This window comes from Penaeus vannamei, chromosome 5 (genome assembly GCF_042767895.1).
Source record: "Penaeus vannamei isolate JL-2024 chromosome 5, ASM4276789v1, whole genome shotgun sequence".
In the NCBI taxonomy this organism is placed as follows: Eukaryota; Metazoa; Arthropoda; class Malacostraca; order Decapoda; family Penaeidae; genus Penaeus; species Penaeus vannamei.
The window spans coordinates 6,697,006-6,704,505 of record NC_091553.1 but is presented as its reverse complement, the minus strand read 5'-3'; positions in this window follow the sequence as shown (position 1 = coordinate 6,704,505).

Below are 7,500 nucleotides of genomic sequence, written 5' to 3'. Positions count from 1 at the left end.
GAAGAAGGAGAAAGAGGGAACTGGAGAAGAAGAAGGAGAACAGGGGGAATTGTAGAGGAAGACGGAGAACAGGGGAACTGAAGAAGAAGGAGAAAGGGGAAATTGAAGAAGAAGGAGAAAGGAGGAACGGAAGAAGAAGAAAGAGAAAGGAGGAACTGAAGAAGAAGAAGGAGAAAGGGAGAGATTTTGTATAGTTATGCCTGAGAAGTAAAAAAAAAAAAAAAAAAAAAAAAAAAAATGGGGAGTGATCGAGTGTTGTGGAGTGAAAATACGAAGCGTCTGTTCTTGTTGGAGTTGTTATAAGGGGGGAGGGGGAGTACCGCGGGTGAGGGAGAGGCCGGGATGGGGAGGGGAGGAAGGGGGCGAGGGAGAGGCCGGGGTGGGGAGGGGAGGAAGGGGGTGAGGACAAGGCCGGGGTGGGGAGGGGAGGAAGAGGGGGAGGGGGGGGGGCAGGGACTTAAAGCTTGTCGGCCTGTTTGGGATCAGAGAAAGCGTGGGATTATGGTACTAGTGGTGTTTGCGTTTGTGAGCGTCAGCGAATGCTTATATCTATATATCTATCTATATATAGATATTTGTGTGTGTGCGTGTGTAAATATGTGCATAGATATATGTCCATATATGCACACACACACACACACACACACACACACACACACACACACACACACACACACACATACACACACACACACACACACACACACACACACACACACACACACACACACACACACACACACATATATATATATATATATATATATATATATATATATATATATATATATATATATAGAGAGAGAGAGAGAGAGAGAGAGAGAGAGAGAGAGAGAGAGATAAAGATATAGATATATAAATACATATAGGTATAGGTGTATATACACATATTTTTTTCCTTCCAGGAAGCAGTGGACTCGAAATATGAAGTTGTGCTGTGAGGATACATAAAGAATAATTAATTGGCCATTTTGTAATTAACATGCAATAATTTGCATACAATTATGACGATTAGATTTGTGATCATACTACGAGGCAAATATCCCCGAAAAGATACTTGATTTTCTTATCAAGGTTAAGAGAAAACCACATTTTTATTTAGTTTGTTTAATGGAAGTTGAGAGTTTCAAGTAACCTGTGTATTTTATTCACTTATTATTAAAAGTCTGGTTTATCAAGTCGATATCTAAGAAATTATTCAGGAACCTCCAGCACCTCTTTTTTTTATTTGCTCTCCTAACTACAGAAAAAAAAAAAATCTTATCCATATTCATTTTTCTTCTATCAATAATATTTCGGTTTGTGTTCGTAATCTCCCATTTATTTTGATATAAATAATTCATCCCAGAAATAGAATGTTTTCTCACTCTGTTGTTTCTATGGATCAAAATAGATTCACGTGGATTATTCACGATGTTTGTCCTGGTACCAATAGTGCGTTTCCCTGTTGTGCATTAGTACGCGTTGTTCCACTGTATATACGTTTAAACCTCATCTCATTTGAATTCTATCTCATCTGGGAGTATTTCGGTGGATCTTATATCACAGACACTATATTCTATACGTGTTGTTCCACTGTACATGCGTGTATACCTCATCTCATTTGAATTCTCTCTCATCTGGGAATATTTCTGTTGTATCTTATGTCACAGACACTATATTCTATTCGAGTGACATGTCTATTTGACTTTATTTTGATCACAGTCTATAAGCGCTCTCTACGAATACGAAAGATCATGTCTCTTGATACAAAGAAACGAAAGACTACTACACGACTTCTCACGATGAAGGAGTAATAACTAGGTAGAAGTTTCAGCGAAGTTAGTGAAGTGCGACTCGTGACTACTCCGGCCCAACCCACACACACTTCGCGACACTGCACTTAGGACACAAGACACTTCACACTTCACGCAGTTTTCTTCGGAACTTCAGGAGCTTTAAGTTACTTGATATAATTTCGGGTTTTACAGAGCTGGTACATGCGATTCGCGTATTTTTTCTGAAGGTGGGATAGACGTCGGGGGCTAGATCGACGTCATGTAGTCTCTCTCCACTGTCGAGATTTCTTGAGACGGACGGGTTGGAGAGCCTCTTAGGGGGTGGGGGAGGGGGGGTAGGGGGGTGTCACGTGTCACTGGGAGTCACGGGACAGAGTTTTGCGTGACCTGGGCTGCCATGAGTCGGCCTGCACTTGCCGGGTTTGTGATCCTGCGTGAAACTGACATGTTATGGCCAAATGCTCAAAAGAATCACTAGCTATTTCTAAACTCATGGTTGTTCTTATTTCTGTCAAAGTTGTAGTTATCATTATCGTCAGGGCTATCATTATTATCGCAATTATAATTATTATACTATTAGTGCTAGTAAGACTAGAGCTACTATTATTACCACTACCTTATTACTACTACTCCTTCCCCCTCCCCATTATTATTATTATCAATATCATCAGAATTATCATCGTCATTATGATCATCACCATCACTATTATTGTTATTATCACTATTATCATATCACTATCATTACCATCATCATTATTGTTATCCTTATCATTATTATCAGTATAAATGTTCAGTTGTTATCATCTTCCTGATCATTATCATTAATTGCTATAGTATTATCGTCATCATTACCCTTGTCATTATTATGATTATTACCATTATGGATATCATCATTATCACTGTCATCATTACCATCAATTTCTTAATCATCACAATCATCATTATTATCAACTACGATAACATCACAATTTCTACATCAAACCTAAAAAACACTTATCTGTCCACAACCTTTAAAAGACATTTCATCATTATGACATGTAGTTGATAAAACAGTGAAACAGCTGATGTCGAATTCTTTAATAAAAAAGGTAATTCACTTTCATCTGCAATTCTTTTGTTGATGTTCCTTGTTGAAATATGGCTTTAAAAAAATTATGAATGGAAGAGGCGATGGTAGAAAGCGGGGCTAAATGACCCGAGTGTTAGATAATTGCAATACCGTTGCAATAACTCGATAAAACTTTTTTTTTCATATTGTTATCGCAAAGAAAAGGTTAACAGTGAATTAAAAAACAAACTCCCATGAACTCAAAGCTCGATAGAACTTTTTCGTATCGCTATAGAACGAAAAAAAAAAAACGATTATACTTTTTGTAGTGCTATAGAAAAAAAATAGTTTACATTGAATTAAAAAAAGAAAACATATCTCGATTAAATACACAGAACATGTATATATACATTATATATATATATATATATATATATATATATATATATATATATATATATATATATATATATATAACATTCTCCCATGAGATACCTCGATAAAACTTTTTTTTTCCGAGCTGCTATCGAAAAAGAAAAGGTTTACTGTGAATATAAAAAATATCCATGAAATCATATCTCGATAAAACATTTTCGTATTTGCTATCGAAAGGAATAGATTTACAGTGAATATATGAAAAAAATAAACTCTCGTGTGATATATCGAAAAAAAAAACTTTTTTGAATTGCTCTTGAAAGGAAAAAAATAATAACTGAATAGAAAAAAAAAATTCCATGAACGCAAATCTCGATAAAACATTTTCGTATTTATTCACGAAAAGAAAAGGTTTATAGTAATTAGTAATAATAAAACCATGAGCTCATATCTCGACAAAACCCATCGTATTTCTTATCGAAAAGAAAAAGTCTACAGCGAATATCTATCTATCCATCTATCTATATCTATCTATCTATCGATCTATCTATCTATCCATCCATCCATCCATCTATCTATCTATCAATCAATCCATCTATCTATCTACTCATCTATCTATCTATCCATTTATCTATCTATCTATCAATCAATCTATCTATCAATCTAACTATATCTATCTATAACTCCCATGAGCTCAATCCAGAAACAAGAGAAACTCTTCATATACTCATCAAGCCTCTATCTATCTATCTATCAATCTATCTATCTATATCTATCTATCTATCCATCCATCCATCCATCTATATATGCATAACTCCCATGAGCTCATGCCAGAGACAAGATAAACTCCTCATATACTCATCAAGCCTCTATCTATCTATCCATCTATCAATCTATCCATCTATTTATATATAATTTATCTATCTGTCTATCTATCTGTCTATCTATCCATCTATCAATCTATCCATCTATTTATATATAATCTATCTATCTGTCTATCTATCCATCTATCTATCTATCTATCTAACTCCCACAAGCTCATGCCAGAAACAAGAGAAACTCTTCATATACTCATCAAGCCTCTATCTATCTATCAATCTATCTATCCATCTATCTATCTATATCTATCTATCTGTCTATCTATCTATCTATATCTATCTGTCTGTCTATCTATCTATCCATCTATCTATTCATCAATCTATCAACCTATCTATCCATCCATCCATCCATCTATCTATGTATAATTCCCATGAGCTCATGTCAGAGACAAGATAAACTCTTCATATACTCATCAAACCTATCTATCTATCTATTTATCTATATCTATCTATACATAATCTATCTATCTATCTATTTATCTATCCATCTATCTATATAACTCCCATGAGCTCAATCCAGAGACAAGAGAAACTCTTCATATACTCATCAAGCCTCTATCTATCTATCTATCAATCTATCTATCTATATTTATCTATCTATCATCTATCTGTCTATCTGTCTGTCTATCTATCTATCTATCTATCAATCTATCTATCCATCTATCTATCTATCTATCTATCTATCTATCCATATATCTATTTATCAATCTATCAATCTATCTATCAATCAATCAATCTATCAATCAATCAGTCAGTCTCTATCTATCTATCTATATAACTCCCATGAGCTCAATCCAGAGACAAGATAAACTCTTCACATACTCATCAAGCCTATCTATCTATCTATCTATCTATCAATCTATCTACATATAATCTATCTATCTGTCTATCTATCTATCCATCTATCAATCTATCTATATAACTCCCATGAGCTCAATCCAGAGACAAGATAAACTCTTCATATACTCATCAAGCCTCTATCTATCTATCTATCAATCTATCTATCTATATTTATCTATCTATCATCTATCTGTCTATCTGTCTGTCTATCTATCTATCCATCTATCAATCTATCTATATAACTCCCATGAGCTCAATCCAGAGACAAGAGAAACTCTTCATATACTCATCAAGCCTATCTATCTATCTATCCATCTATCAATCTATCTATATATAATCTATTTATCTGTCTATCTATCTATCCATCTATCAATCTATCTATATAACTCCCATGAGCTCAATCCAGAGACAAGATAAACTCTTCACATACTCATCAAGCCTCTATCTATCAATTTATCAATCTATCTATCTATATTTATCTATCTATCATCTATCTGTCTATCTGTCTGTCTATCTATCTATCCATCTATCAATCTATCTACATAACTCCCATGAGCTCAATCCAGAGGCAAGATAAACTCTTCACATACTCATGAACCCTCTATCTATCTATCTATCAATCTATCTATCTATCATCTATCTGTCTGTCTATCTATCTATCCATCTATCAATCTATCTACATAACTCCCATGAGCTCAATCCAGAAACAAGATAAACTCTTCACATACTCATGAACCCTCTATCTATCTATCTATCAATCTATCTATCTATATTTATCTATCTATCATCTATCTGTCTATCTGTCTGTCTATCTATCTATCCATCTATCAATCTATCTATATAACTCCCATGAGCTCAATCCAGAAACAAGATAAACTCTTCACATACTCATGAACCCTCTATCTATCTATCTATCAATCTATCTATCTATATTTATCTATCTATCATCTATCTGTCTATCTGTCTGTCTATCTATCTATCCATCTATCAATCTATCTACATAACTCCCATGAGCTCAATCCAGAAACAAGAGAAACTCTTTACATACTCATCAAGTACCATCAAGAAATGTACTTCCCAAAGCGTCATTGTTCCCGAGGTATTACAAGCCCCAGTGACGCAAGAGAGTCGATTGCTGCTTCTTTATCTTAGGCAATTGGACCTAATGGGCCGTTGCTCCATTTGATGCATGCTCTACTTGCCCTCAATAGGTTGTTCCTGTCAAGGGGAAATTATATTTTATTGTTGTTATCATTTTTTTTTCTTTTTTTTACTTCTGGTCTTAGTCTCTGTCTTTTGTATATTTTTTCTGTTTACTGTTTATCTTGTATGTTTCTTTACTTTTTTCTTATTCTCTTTTTGAATTCTTTATTTTATTCGATGTGTTTTTTGTTTATCTTATTATTTATCCAATTCGTTTGTCTTATCTTTTTCCTCTTGACTATTTTGTTTTTTTATTATAATTTTTTGACACTCCGGTTAGTCCTCAGTACAAATATATATTAATATGGCCGTCGTAATACTAATACGGTTTCATTAATCAAATAAATTTTGTGATCTGTCTTATTCTTATTTTACTTATAGGTGAAAAACACTTATTAATTGCAAAATATTATAGTTGAGGAAAATAAAGATGAGCGAAGAGCTACTAGTTTCGCCAACCGTTTTAAGTTGTTCATTGTAAATACATATTCTGCTATTTGACTTCTTTTTCTTATTTCTTACTTCCATTATCCATTATCCCTAATGCTATCAATTGAATTCTTTAAAAAAAAATTAAGTTCTACATATCTATATAACTATCAGCTTAATATTGGGTTCACCTGAATTCGACATGAACTATAAATTATGATACTCGATTCTTCTCCCGTCCCTCACAACCATTATTTATTCTGTGTATGTACGCATTGTTTGCATTATCAAATTCTAATGCAGTGATCGCTCAGACGTTCACAGTTGGAGAGGAATCGAGTAAAAGCGGTTTCGTTCACTTCCACGAACGTGCGTTGGGGGCGAGTGTTATGAAGAGAAAATTTCAGGATTCGTGGTTAAGCCCGAAATGCTCCGTGGACCAAGAAGAATGATCCCGCCAAACGTAGCATTGTTTTCGTGCTGAATTTCACAAAAGTTGATAGCCCGAGCGTGGAAAAGAGGGAGGCCACAAAATGCGTACCTGAACAGCCCAAGTTGAAAATTATTAGCACTAGTTCTGATCGAAAGCGTTTGAAGCAGCGGTTACCGACGGCGCCTCGACGACCATGTAACAGTCGCCCGACGAGATGGATGAGGTGTTTGCAGATCATCAGCATTGTATCGAACGTAAGTGGGTGATTGAGAAGTACTGTAATGTAGCCGTGTTAGCTCCGGACTCCGAGTTATACGTGCGGCGGATCATCATAATGCTGGTGTCTACAATGGGCCGACATTAACACGGATCTCTCGCATTCGGTCTGTGTTATGGTGCGTGCAATAGGCCAGTATGATAATGGCATGTGCATCAGATAACCACGATGTTGACATGTGTGTTAAAATGAACTTCCTCGCAGTCTCCCGTACGTGCGAGTTGCAGCGTGCAGGGAAC